General features: G+C 42.4%; 1 long non-coding RNA gene across 1 annotated transcript; it reads left to right on the forward strand.

Moving 5' to 3' along the window:
- Positions 1-2785: 2785 nt before the first annotated feature.
- Positions 2786-14228, forward strand: LOC138747098 (uncharacterized). The gene is made up of 3 exons (XR_011347304.1): positions 2786-2871; positions 4744-4878; positions 12366-14228. It is a non-coding gene; the product is annotated as an uncharacterized lncRNA (long non-coding RNA).
- The last annotated feature ends 956 nt before the right edge of the window (positions 14229-15184 follow it).

Consider the following 15184-nt stretch of genomic DNA (forward strand, 5'->3'; position numbering starts at 1 on the left):
CTTCTAAATGGGAAAAAATTAAAATTTTCACCCTTTTGGTTAGGAATGGATTTTAGCCAAGGACCTTCGGATGAAATAACATGCCAACTCTTGGAAACATACAATGCCCTGAGCACAGTTTTTCTAAAACTCAATTAATGATTAAACTAAGTAAATTGGGGTGAATTAATTACATCTCCAATCAAAAATAAAACATAAGAGTTTCTCATCTCACTTCCAAAGTTTTGAGACAGTTGAAATCTTGCCTTGTCATGATAAAAAGGTCCAGGTTGTACAGATTAAATAGATCAGGATATCAAGTGACGGCAAACACAGGGAATAGCAAATAGAGTTTAGATTATCATTTCCAGGAAAAGAGATTTCATTCATCCATTAATCTCCAAGTATCATACTTTTTAAAAATTGCTAAACTTTCCAAAGAATATTCATTAACCCATTAGGGCTGAAGATTTAAAGGAAATCAGTCACAGATGAGGCAAAAAAAAAGAGATAATAAAGATGAATTCTATCTTCTTCTTTGGCTTGGCTTCGCGGACGAAGATTTATGGAGGGGGTAAAAGTCCACGTCAGCTGCAGGCTCGTTTGTGGCTGACAAGTCCGATGCGGGACAGGCAGACATGGTTGCAGCGGCTGCAGGGGAAAATTGGTTGGTTGGGGTTGGGTGTTGGGTTTTTCCTCCTTTGCCTTTTGTCAGTGAGGTGGGCTCTGCGGTCTTCTTCAAAGGAGGTTGCTGCCCGCCAAACTGTGAGGCGCCAAGATGCACGGTTTGAGGCGATATCAGCCCACTGGCGATGGTCAATGTGGCAGGCACCAAGAGATTTCTTTAGGCAGTCCTTGTACCTTTTCTTTGGTGCACCTCTGTCACGGTGGCCAGTGGAGAGCTCGCCATATAACACGATCTTGGGAAGGTGATGGTCCTCCATTCTGGAGATGTGACCCACCCAGCGCAGCTGGATCTTCAGCAGCGTGGACTCGATGCTGTCGACCTCTGCCATCTCGAGTACTTCGACGTTAGGGATGAAAGCGCTCCAATGGATGTTGAGGATGGAGCGGAGACAACGCTGGTGGAAGCGTTCTAGGAGCCGTAGGTGATGCCGGTAGAGGACCCATGATTCGGAGCCGAACAGGAGTGTGGGTATGACAACGGCTCTGTATATGCTTATCTTTGTGAGGTTTTTCAGTTGGTTGTTTTTCCAGACTCTTTTGTGTAGTCTTCCAAAGGCGCTATTTGCCTTGGCGAGTCTGTTGTCTATCTCATTGTCGATCCTTGCATCTGATGAAATGGTGCAGCCGAGATAGGTAAACTGGTTGACCGTTTTGAGTTCTGTGTGCCCGATGGAGATGTGGGGGGGCTGGTAGTCATGGTGGGGAGCTGGCTGATGGAGGACCTCAGTTTTCTTCAGGCTGACTTCCAGGCCAAACATTTTGGCAGTTTCCGCAAAGCAGGACGTCAAGCGCTGAAGAGCTGGCTCTGAATGGGCAACTAAAGCGGCATCGTCTGCAAAGAGTAGTTCACGGACAAGTTTCTCTTGTGTCTTGGTGTGAGCTTGCAGGCGCCTCAGATTGAAGAGACTGCCATCCGTGCGGTACCGGATGTAAACAGCGTCTTCACTGTTGAGGTCTTTCATGGCTTGGTTCAGCATCATGCTGAAGAAGATTGAAAAGAGGGTTGGTGCGAGAACACAGCCTTGCTTCACGCCATTGTTAATGGAGAAGGGTTCAGAGAGCTCATTGCTGTATCTGACCCGACCTTGTTGGTTTTCGTGCAGTTGGATAATCATGTTGAGGAACTTTGGGGGACATCCGATGCGCTCTAGTATTTGCCAAAGCCCTTTCCTGCTCACGGTGTTGAAGGCATTGGTGAGGTCAACAAAGGTGACGTAGAGTCCTTTGTTTTGTTCTCTGCACTTTTCTTGGAGCTGTCTGAGGGCAAAGACCATGTCAGTAGTTCCTCTGTTTGCACGAAAGCCGCACTGTGATTCTGGGAGAATATTCTCGGCGACACTAGGTATTATTCTATTTAGTAGAATCCTAGCGAAGATTTTGCCTGCAATGGAGATGGTTTGGTAAATGGGCACACCACAAATTATTGTCCTATTTCACAAAGCCGAAGTAGATTTGAGGTGAAATTCCTCTTCTACGTTGATCTCAAAAGACAAGGGATGGAATATTTCCAGTACTGAAGTCAAGAAAACAAGTCAAACTTCTGCCCACTAACCCTAAACCAATGGTTCTCAATCTTTTTCTTTCTACTCACATCCCACTTAATCCCTAGGCCATCTGTGATTAGTCAGGGATTGCTTAAGTGGGATGTGGGTGGAAAGGAAAAGTTTGAAAATCACTGTTTTAATCGTATCTCATTGATTCGTTATGTGTTTCACGACTCCAAAGGAAATGGGCCAATGACAATTTTTCTCAAGCCAAATATTTCATTAACAATTGGGTCCAGAGTAGTGATTCTCGACCTTCCCTTCCCACACACACACAGCACCTTAAGCAATCCCTTACCAATCACAAAGCACTTAGGGGATAGGGATAACTTAAAGTGGTTTGGGAGTGGAAAGAAAAAGATTGAGAACCACTGCCCTAAACAGTGCTTCGGGTTGAAGTTCAACTTTGGAACGTGCGTAAGATGGGTTGAAGGCTCATTATTCCCAATGCTTGATTTCACTGGGCTGATTGGGCAATGGACTCCTGTTGCTACACCTGCTTTATCAAAGTTCAGTCTCATCACTTACCCATGTTGACTTTGGAAAAGGACAAAATCAAATCCATTCTTTTTAATTCAGTCGTGAAGTTGCACAGCTCACATTATTGTAAAAGCACAGAAATGCTGGAGGAACTCGGCCGGTCTCGCAGCATCCGGAGAAGGTAAACGTATCCCTGGCATTTTGGGCCTGAGGTTTTCATCAAGGCTCACATTATTGTCCATCTACAATGATGCATTGAATTAAGAGACCTATGAGGCTATTTCAGATGGTCATTTTGAGTCAACCACAATTGTTCATCATTTGCATAACGATGGATTACGAGAATAAAAGAATTGATGCACGCGTCGCCTCTTGGACAATGGCTGTTGAATGAATTTGCCTGAGTTAGTAAACAGATACCAGTAGCTATAGTCCCCAAGAACTGTTAACTCACAGTGTTATATAGTAAAATCCTGGTATCTGGCACTTATAAATGCCGCATAAATGAATTTTCCAGTTGTTTCAGATTGCATGTTGCGCGATTGGCAAACAAACAGTGAGGTGTGCCAATGTTAAACTTCCATATTTTGTCTATTTTCAACAAATTTCTTCTGCCAGTTGCTTGAATTCCGGATAACAGGGGTTTTACTGTAAGTCAGCTTCTTACAGCTACTTCCACCAAAGACATTGAGAGTTCCACCTTGACACATTCCTGGAAAGTATTAACTATGTGCTTGTCAATCCAGGTCTCTCTGTTCTTCAGCACTCCCTGTGATCCTGCATTGGTTGGACATCCTTGATGTGGAAATTGTGATGGGGTTGCAAGAATTGGAAAGTCCAGTTGAATTTCCTGATTTCCTGAAAATAGTCACTAGCTTGGTGTTTATTGATTTTCAATCACACAATACAGGAAAGAATTGATATGCTTTGTAATTTCTAAGCAACTGTCCCATTGTTCACCAACTTATTTCGAGCAGAACAGGTGGCAAAGATTGGAATGTGCCTCTGCACAACAGGGAGTGATACTAGAACAACTGTTAATTTGAATTTTGTTGAATGATCTTTATTGATCAATGTTATTGAAAGATCAAAGAGAAGGTTCACACTACAGAGCCGCATCTCAGACCGGCCATTGAATGGGGGAGCAAGCTCAAGGACTAAGTAGTCTACCCCTGTTAAGCAATCATCTTCAACTTGATTTGCTGCCAATATCCTGGCTAACATGTTCTCTATTGACTTTGTACTTGCTTAATCAGCCCTCGGACAACCTTGCAGCCTCTTCCCCATTTGCATGGTTGCTTGTGTGTTAACTTATGCTTCTGTGTTCAATTTGGATACTGAATATTTGTATAAAATGAATACATCTTTCAGCACTTATAAGTAACATATAAAATATTTCTGTTTGGTCATTACAAAAGCACCTGTTATTTTAATTCTGTGATTGCTGAATTTTGCATTCTCTTTGCTTTCAAATTGTTTAACAGTTGCACGAAGTATGTAGGATTTAAAATAATTTTTTTTAAAGGCAAAATAATGGCAGGCAAATGCTTTTTACACCCTCTTCAAACAGAATAAAAGGCAGTTGGAACATTTTGGGTGGACTTTTTACCTTTAGCATTCTAGTTTTGATTCAAACGCTAAAGATGGGAGGATGAATTCAAATCTGAACATCAGGATTTCTGCGAATGTGCAAGGACAGATTTATTGAAAATTGGTGAGACAATTCTTGAGTGCAAATTATTTCACTGCAGCCCCAGGTAATTCCTTTCCCTGCACACGTTCATTTTCCATCCTAAACAGTCACAAGTGTTAAATGGACATGAAAAGAGGAGAGGTGAGAATTGATTTTGGCTCTGTGAAAGGAGAGAGAGAGAGAGAGAGAGAGAGAGATTCAGACAGACAGAGCTGGAGGAAAGGTGACAGGGGGAAGAAGAAGGGAGGTGGGAAGTGGGGGGGGGGGGTTGTTTAACAGAAACCAGAGAAGTCAATGTTAATGCCATCTGGTTGTAGCGTACCCAGACGGAAGATGAGATATTGTTCCTTCAATTTGCAGGTGATCTCAGTGTCGCAGTGCATGAGGACATGGACAGACATGTCAGTGAGGGAATGGAGTGGGGAATTGAAATGGGTGGCCACTGGGAAATCCACGCTTTTGCATTCCTACCCAAGCATGTCTAACTGTCTTGAGGTAAGACTGTAAGTTATTCAGAAAAACAGCAAAAAATGTCATAAATCCTGATTGAAAGGTTGACTGGGAACCAAAGGAAAACTCTGTTTTTCTTGGTATGGTCAAAGTACATTAACAATAGATTCAAATATTATGTTTGAGATAAGGCACTGAATGCTTGTAAAGAATGCTGTTGCAAAGATAAATAAAGGGTTGTGTTAAGGTCTCCTTCATGTTTGAAAGCTGTTAGAATCAACAATCTAAAAGTACAGCAATGCAGAAAAAAAATTAAATATTTGCTTTTGGAGTCAAAGTCTTATTAAAGGTAAATCTACTGCTACTTTAAATAGCTCCCAGTCATTGTGAGCAGTGTCGTCTTTAGCAAGTTTAGTCCCAAATTGGGCAGGGCTTTGCCAATTTTGAGACCACAAGTTGCAAACTGACAATGCAAAAAGAGGCAAAACCAGCATTTGAGTTGCGAGTGAACTGTGCAAGCAATTATGTCTGCCCTCAATGAATCGCACTAAAGACATACATACTTGCATACAGACAGACATGCCGCATGGTCGCAGGGACTGTTCCCTCTTGGCTGTGTGCCTGTGCGCGCGCACACGTTTTGCAACCAACGCATGAAGGAAATTAAGGTGGGCACATAAATAAGCAATAGTCATTGATGTTTTATTTAATGGAACAACCAACTGAACAAGGTTGTTCAAAGTATAGAATAAAATCCTAACTAAAGACCTGACTTCGTAGAATGCAATCATACTTGTATTATATTAAAACATCCCAGTACCGTTCTATTAGCCATGAGAGATAGGCTGGTACCAGAATTACCATTTAACCATATAACAATTACATTACGGAAACAGGCCCTTCGTCCGCACCGATTTAAGTGAACTCCATTAGTACCACCGACCTGCTCCCTGCCCATTACCCTCCAACCCCCTCACATCTATGAACTCATCCAACCTCCTCTTAAATGCCAAAATTGACCCTGCTGCAACCACCTCTTCCTTGAAACAATTTCAAGTTTACATTTGCATAAGCATTCAGTACGCACCTACATTTGTCACAGGAAAATAAAATTTGCACAACATAAGATTTTTGCATATCTTGATGATTAAAAATTAGAGGGAACATTGGTAACAGTCCATTTTGGGCCATGGGCCAGTGCCACCCAATTACACCCAATCGACCTCCAACCCCCGGTTTGCTTTTGAACGGTGGGAGGAAACTGGAGCATGTGGAGGAAACGCAGGCAGGTACAGGGAGAAGGTACAAACTCCTTACAGAAGCGCGGGTTTCGAACACCAGTCCCAATCACTGGCGCTGTAACAATGCTACGCTAACCACACCTCCCCAGGATTATGTAATTGCTAACGGAAAGAAAAACAAATTGGAGTTGGTGCATTTAGAGTGCCACATTGGGACCTCCAGAGGGATTGCAGACTCTGGCGGAACAGCGGACCAGCACAGAATCAGGGAGAATACCCTCTGCTGAGAAGGAAGCAGGAGAGACAACGCTACAGGAAAGGTGACCACGGCAGTGGACCAGTGAGTAGCTCAGCAGCTGAAGGACCCACATAGGCCACAGCCTGGTGGAGACTGGGTCATGGCGACTAGGAATTGGAACCAGGATTTGAGAGGGTGCTGAGGCATCCTGATCTGATTGTAGTGGAGGTTTGGATTTGGAGCTTGGTTTGAGTAGGAGTCTGTGCGGCTGCCTCTCCACTCAGTGCCTCTGAAGGGACTTTCCTTTGTTCTCTCTCTCTTATTGTCAGGGGTTCTGGGCAATGCTCATCGTGACTCAGTGCCTTACAGCATTCAAAAGTTGAAGAACATCATGTGCTGTATATTACATTTTGTTAGTATTATTACATGGCAATAAAAGGAATGTTGAACCTTGAAAGAAACCGTGAATGATACATCTGCCCTTCTCAGCTTCTGTGCATCCACAGCACTTGTGCTATTTGCCTCACCATATTTGGGCAGAGTCCGCAAGCATCGAATCCATGCTGCTGAAGACCCAACTGCGCTGGGTGGGTCACGTCTCCAGAATGGAGGACCATCGCCTTCCCAAGATCGTGTTCTATGGCGAGCTCTCCACTGGCCACCGAGACAGAGGTGCACCAAAGAAGAGGTACAGGGACTGCTTAAAGAAGTCTCTTGGTGCCTGCCACATTGACCACCGCCAGTGGGCTGATCTCGCCTCCAACCGTGCATCTTGGCGCCTCACAGTTCGGCGGGCAGCAACCTCCTTTGAAGAAGACCGCAGAGCCCACCTCACTGACAAAAGACAAAGGAGGAAAAACCCAACACCCAACCCCAAACAACCAATTTTCCCTTGCAACCACTGCAACCGTGCCTGCCTGTCCCGCATCAGCCTTGTCAGTCACCAACGAGCCTGCAGCAGACGTGGACATACCCCTCCATAAATCTTCATCCGCGAAGCCAAGCCAAAGAAAAAGAATTTGGACAGAGGATTATAACCTTCTCCAGCAAAGTTATAATCCAAACTCAGGGCGGTGTGCTCAGCCGGCTCCTATTCATGCTGCTAACTTTCGAGTGCATTGCCAGATCCAGCTCTGTCATCAGGTTTGTAAATGGCACAACAGTGGCTGGCCTCATCAGCGACAAAAACTAGTCACACCACAGAGAAGAGGTAGAGAATTCTCAGTGTGAGAATGACAACCTGAGTCTACAGGTGAACAAGACGAAGAAGATGATTGTGGACTTCAGGAGGACCAAGAATGACCACCCTCCACTGCACATCAATTCTGTAGTAGAGAGAATGGAGAGCACCAAGTTCCTTGGATTTCACTTAACTAGTGACCTATCGTGGATATTCAACATCTCCTCCCTTGTCAGGAAAGTATAACAGTGGCTACATTTCCTGAGAAGACTGAAGTGGACAAGGCTACCAACCACCATTCTTTCTACAGGAGCTCTATCGAGAGCGTCCTGGCCAGCTGCATCATAGTGTGGAATATTTGCTGCAGAAAAATGGATCGGAGGTCAATCCACAGGACCACTTGGCAGAAAGGATCACTTGAGTCTCCCTTAACCCCTCCCCCCCATCGACGTGATCTACCTGGATCATTGTCTGAAGAGGGTGTGCAAAATCTTTGAAGACTCCTCCCACCCTGCACGCAGCATCTTCTACGAGTATCAGAGCCCGCTGATACAGAGGAACAGCTTCTGAACAACCAATGGAACTGCTCACACCAACCAGCTGAGACTTTTACTTGTACAAAACCATATTTAGTTATTTATATAGATATAAAATTTGTCCTGCACATGTATTATTTCCCCGTATGTGTATTATATCTGGTTGGGTGTCTGCATGTTTTGCACCGAGGACCGGAGAATGCTATTTCATCTGTTTGTACTTATACAATCAGGTGACATTAAACTTAACAACTTAACAAAAAAAAACTGCAGGACAAACTCAGCAGGTCAGGCAGTCTAGGAAATAGACAGTCAACACTTCAGTTTGAAACCCTGTTTCAGGCCAGACCTTCGTGGGCACCTTAGGCCCTTTCACAACAATGCTTCCCTGTTTTCAAACTCCAACCACATTGCGCAGTAAAGGCCAATATGCTCTTTGTCTTCTTCAGTACTTGCTGCAATTCAGATGCCATCCTGTTTTTTTGCTTATACCTTGAAGAAGGGCTCAGGGCTGAAAGATCGGCAATACATCTTTACCTCCGGGACAAGAAAAATCTCCAGAGGGATGCCTGCAACATCTCAGGCACCAGACTTTACTCCATCGAGGTCATCTATATGAGGCGGTGTCTTAAAAAAACCAGCCTCTATCCTCAAAGACTCCCAGCACCCCCCCCCCCCCCCCCCCCAGGCCATGCCCTCTTTACTCTGCTACCAACGGGAAAAAGGTAAAGACGAGCACTCAGCGGCACAAGGACAGCTTCTTCCCCGCTGCCATCAGATTCCTGAATGAACAATGAACCAAAGACACTGCCTTACTTTTCGTGCGCTACTAATTTTATTGACTTTAAAAACATATTATTGATGTTACATGGTTCATAATATGAATGTTCGCCCTGTGATGTTGCTGCAAACACACCGAATTTTGTGATAATGAATTCTGATTCTGATTCTGTAGACACTGCAGACCAGCCGAGATCCTCCAGTATTTCTGTGTGTTTTTACTGCAATCATGGCATCTGCAGAATTCCATTTTTCACTACTTACTACAATTGCCAACTAGGTTTCTGTGATTTCTGCCAAGTATTTCACTCATTTGCATTCAGAGAATGATCAGGGTTTTTTATAGCTTCACACTTTCCCACACTTAATCTCCATTTATCAAATTTTCACTCCCTCTGCATATAATCCCATTATCCTGTTGTGTGGATTCAGTCTGGATAAATTGCAGATTGGCTGGCAAAAATGTCAATGAACAATAAAAGACCTTAAAGGAGGCGGTGGTTCAAATGCAGTTGAAGTTTTCACCAACAAGGGTTAAAAGGCAATGAAAGGTAAAATTATTTATGTTATATAGTCAGGATAAAGTAAACTATTTTGTAACTGTGTAAGAATACATCCTTCTCACTGTAGAAACTGTAGTGCACCACTGTGGGGCTATGTATATGTGAGTGTATGAACAGTTTCCTGAGATGGTGGAAGACATCAGTAAGTAAAGTCTCTTCTGTTATTTGAATCTTGCATCTCTAAGTTATTTAAGATGCCTCCCAAGTAACACAGACATAACACCTTGGATGTGCAGAGATAATAAAATAAAGCAGTTAAAACAGGAGTTGCTGGCAGTGAGAACAAAGCAATTTGTGAAATGTTTGGAATGGAATGTAGAATGTAGAAAGCAGGCAAAGAACATTTTAAAGAAAGGCTGCACCAAACATAAAATTTGAAATGAATATAGGCAGAAGATCAGGGATCCAAATAAATCCTTACTCAGAGACAAAGGATGTGGACAAGGCACTAAATGAAAACTTTGCATCAGTCAATAGTGCTACTTGGGTCTCATCAAAAGAAGTTTTAATTAAATTACTCAAGGAGATAAAAATTGGTAGAGATGTAACGGGGAGCTATCTACAATTCAGTGGATAAATTACCTAGTCAAAATAGGATACAATCTCAGGTAAGAGTCAAAATTTGATGTATTCACTATATTCACCATATGAGGAGAATGTTGTCAATGTGATGTATACCTTTTGGCAAAGTGCAGCAAAGTGGGCTGGTTTTCAAGATTCTAGCCAACGAAATAACAAGGGGGTGAAGCATTGACAGAACAAGTGGCCCCAGTTGGTATGAAAAAAAGTGGTTAGAACATTGAATACATTACCATTGTGGAGAGTGGAAACCGATTCAAACACAGTGATCGAAAATGGAACTGGACAGGGAAAAATGCAGAGCTATGGTCAGTTGTTAGAGGGCAGGGGTAGGTTAGATGGATGGGGGATAAATGGGATCCTACTGTGCTGTCCCCTTTGTGATTCTGTGCAGTATGTTTGCCCTTAGCAGTCATGTTCAATGACGAGGGAGAATTTCACAAGAAATCTCAATGCTAAACACTATCAAGTGGTCACTGTTGACATGCCCTACTGTACTGGGTGGCGCGGTTACCGCAACACTATTACAACACCAGCAACCCAGGTTCAAATCCGGCGCTGTCAGTAAGGAGTTTGTACCTTCTCCCCAAAACCATGTGGATTTCCCCCCACCCTTCAAAACCGTACGGTGTTTGTAGGTTAATTGGGTAACATGGGCCAGAAGGACCGGTTCCAATGCTGCACGTCCATATTTAAATTTGAGTAGAAATTGGAGCTTTGAGCAAAAACTCTATTTCGATTACAGACATTGCTTAAGCAACTTCCCATCCTGGATGGCGGGTGGCATTGTTCGCTTTACAGCGCCAGCAATCGGGAGCAGGTGGGAGTTTGAATCCACCACTGTCTGTAAGGTCTCTCCCCGTGTCTGCGTGGTTTTTATCTGGGGGCTCCGGTTTCCTCCCGCTGTTCAAAAACATACCAGGGGTGTAGGTTAATTGAGGGTAAATTGGGCTGTATGTCTAAATAAATAAACAAGTTAGCGATCTACAGGAGAGGCAAGTATTGGAGGCAAAATTAAATAGAATATACTTATACTGAAACATAATTGGGCGATTCAATCCTCCACATACTGCTTTATCACAATGATCTTTCTGACTTTTTTTTTTACATTCGTAACCTTGACCATTTAGCGGGGTGTTTTCCCAACATCGACTGAACTTTATCACGTTATCACCAGAATATTTTCAGGGCTGGAGCTTCTGCTAATGTAGATGGTTAAACTAATAATAAACACAAGTTTGAAATTACTTCACCTGAATTAATAAAAAGGTTTTGATAATGTGTTACACTGAGGGATGAAGCCAAAAATAAAAGTGTCATTTACAACATGTTTTCAAACCAATGAAGACTTTCTGAGCATGGGTCAGTTTATGTTCAAATGGTTCCATAAAACAGCATGATGGTGAAGAGCAGATAATGTGATTTGTTTCTGACCAGCGCAGGATAAATGTTGGCTGGGATTCATGTCTCTGACCTTCTTTAAGATTACAGTCCCCTCCATGTTTGGGTCAGACACTTTTTTTCCTTTATTTGCCCTGTGCACCACAGTTTTAAATTTGTCCTTTTTAAAATATTTTTATTGATATTTTTACAACCAAAAAGTTGGACAATACAATTATGAAGTGTGCTACAAGATCAGAAAAAAAAACAACAAATAGGATCAGAAGTATACTTTCCAAAGCACAATCATAAAATAGAGCATCGCAAAAAAGGAATAAAACCCTTCTCCTAAACAAGGTTGAGAATTAACGTTCATAAATCCAAGTGAGATTTCTTTTTTTTAATTTTGGTCGTACGTGCAGATGGATGTAACTCGCGTAGGTTGGAAGTCAAGAACTACCTGTACTCACACCCTCACTACCTGTGAAGCCAAATGTACCAAATATTATGGTGCCCTGAGATGAGGGGACTATGTATAAACAGCTGTAATTTCTATATGATCAAACCAAAATGTATACAAATAACCTTGAATAAAATCTGGAATGTGAACTTTAATTACATGTGAATTGTTTGATTACAAATTTAAAACTGTGGAGCTCAGGGACAAATAATGGGGGGGGAAAAGTGTCTTTGTCACAAACAATTTGGAGGCCACTGTATATCTTTGTGTCCACAAGAGAAAACAAATGTGACGTTCAAGTGACGTCCCATCAAATGTCTATACCTCAGACATTGCAGCACTTTCAAAGGGCTTCAAACCATTGGAGTGGATCTGAACCCTCAACCTTCTGACAAACAGCTAAACCCTGCCATTTTCCTGAATTGGAGTCATATAAGAATGAAGAAGTCATTTGAACTTGCTTTAGCTTCCAGGATATGTCGTCTCTTTTGTCTCCAGTCATTTGAATATGAGTCTATTAAGTATAACTTTTAATGTATTAAAAACTACTCCTCACTTAATTTGCTCTTTTCCAGATTTCTTTCTTTTGATAGAAAATTCTATAAGCATTTAAGAAGTCTGGCAGCATCAAGAGAGAGCAAAATTGGATCCACATTACTGGTCTGAAGTTAACCGTTTCTCTCACCGTGAATGTTTCGGACATTTTTGGCTGTGTTTTGAATTTCAGCTGTAGTTCATATGCTCCTATTGCTTATTTTAATACTTTGATTTTTTGTCCCCCAAATATATTTATTGAGCATCAAAAACAACTTGGTACACATTACACAGAGGTATATTGTACTCCTATTTTCTTTTTTCAACCTGAAACACCAACACACATACAGTATATACAAATGTTGACATACACCCTCAGATACACATCCGGGCTCACTCCCTGACCACGTTAGCTCCTTATCAGCACCAGATTGTACTGGTACAACCTTCTCACAGTTAGTCTTTTACTCCATAACCACTTGTAATTCAGAGAACTAACGCATAAAGGGTCACCACTTGGAGACAATTTTTTTGGTGGACCCTCTGAATGTGTATTTGTTTTTCTCCAGTTTAATAAAGAAACTGATGTCCTTAATCCGTTGTGTAATAGAAGGAGCCTTGCCAGAGTTCCTGTGAAAAGATTAGACGCCTGACGAATAGGGATGTAAATCCAATTGCACCTTTCTGCAGAGAATTTGGGGAGTTGTCGGAGATTCCAAATATTACAGTCAATGGTCAGGGGTCCAATTTGACTTTAAATATTTCAGACAGTGTGTTAAAGACCCGCTCCAGAACCCTCATATTTTGGGGCACTGATGAGACACGTGTCTTAGGTGTCAGGAGGAATATTATGAATTTTAACAGCATGACAGCAATGAAATTGAAATTTATTTTGAGACAAAGTCTTTCATTTTTTCTCCTTTCAATTTTAGATGAGCAGGAAGCTGAAATTCTTGCAATATGCTCTGCACATGACACCTGCTCCCATGACAAAATTAAACCGAAAATGAAATTCCCTGTTCCACACATTGTCTGTCCATAGTTTTATACCATTTTCATCCATCCATCCTCTTTCATGAAAATGTACTAAAATACATGCAGGGAATTGTACTTTCGGTTTAACTTCGTGTTTGAGGATTACCATGGATCTTAACTTTGTCCCATCGGCCAAGCATGATAACACCACGGTAAATCTGGTCCTTTCATGGCCTGTACTCCATTCCACTGTTCTATTGCTTATCATGTCAAAATTCATGGGGGTTTTGTCCATGTTTCCAATTTTTGCCAATGCAAACTAGTGTTTCTGCCGGTTCAGTATAATAAACTAATGAAAACGTACAACTTTATGATCAAGATCTTTTGGTCGTTTCTGTGCAATTTTTGTTTTTTGGTGTAATATCAGATTTTTATATTTCATGAAATGATCGCACCAGCTGACTGTAGCCTCAAAATCATTCACTAAATTCTGGGTGGGACTTGGCCCACTGCAGTACAAACGTTATTTTATTTCGGATGACTATGTCCCCATTCTGCAATGTGATTTTCCATCGCTGGTCAATGAGTGATTCCCTTTCACAAAGAACATTGCCTTTTTTGGTATATTTCTTAAAGTCTCTTCTTTCTTCCTCCAATCTCACCAGCTTCTCATTCTCATCAAATGTTCTTGCAGCAATTGTTGGTTTTCTTGGCCATTTCTATCACATTCAACTTGAAGCTGGCTTCATATTTTCGTTGTGTTGATGGAACCCTCTATGATATAAATCACCTCCAGCCCACGCCTAGGAGATCAATCCATACGATCTATGGGGGGTCGACGTATATGCCAGTCAACAACCCATCTCAGGAATCGCTAGCTTTGGGGGTGGACTTGTATGCCAGTCAATGGGACACCTCAAGCAGGCAGAAAAAAGGGGTCATCTTATACGCCAGTTGGCTTATATGCTGAAATATATGGTATATTACCGACTGTGAAAAGGCAGACAAGTTGTTTGGAACAACACACACGTCTGCTGTGAGACTGGGTGCAGACTGGGATCTCGCTTTGCTGTGTGCCTTTACTTTGTCCACATCAGTGATAGGAATCTCCCAGTGGCCAATCACTTCAATTCCATGACCCCTCCCATGCTGACATGTCTGTCCATCAACTCATCTACTGTCCCATTAAGTCCACCATAAGCACCACTTAATTTTCCATCTCGGCACTCTCCAACCGGATGGCATGAACCTGGATTTCTCTGGTTTCTGTTAGCCTGCTCTCCATTTGCCCTCTCTTCCCCACCTTTCTGTCTTTTTTTCTTCCAGCTCTCCACTCCCATCCCTCTTCATTCAGAGCAATCCCCCCCTCCTCTTGCTTGCTGCTGTGCCCTCCCTCTCTTATCCACCTATCACCTCCTGCCTGTGGGACTGTGCTCCTCCCCTTGACACCCCACCATTTTGTGCAGGCACCTGTCCATATTTTTATATCTTGATGAAAAGCTCAAGCCCGAAACATTGGTTATGTATCTTTGCTATATAAGTATTGTTTGACCTGCTGAGTTTCTCCAGCATTGTGTTTTTAACAATATAGTTCCTTGCCCAGTCTACACTGAAAGCAGCTCCCAAACTCTTCCACAAAGTTAATAGGAATTTTTAAAAAAATTATAAACAGCACAGTATTTCAGTCCATTTGATCGTGCCACCCAAAATACACTCCGTTAATCTACACCCCTGAAACATTTTGAACAGTGGGAGGAAACCAGAGACCCTGGGGAAAGCCCACATCGACACGGGGAGAACGTACAACCTCCTTACAGTCAGCACGGGATTCGAACCCCCGCTGGCGCTGTAAACATCTGAATGGAGTGCTCTCGGTCTTATGCTG

The sequence above is a fragment of the Narcine bancroftii genome, chromosome 12 (assembly GCF_036971445.1).
Source record: "Narcine bancroftii isolate sNarBan1 chromosome 12, sNarBan1.hap1, whole genome shotgun sequence".
Classification (NCBI taxonomy): Eukaryota; Metazoa; Chordata; class Chondrichthyes; order Torpediniformes; family Narcinidae; genus Narcine; species Narcine bancroftii.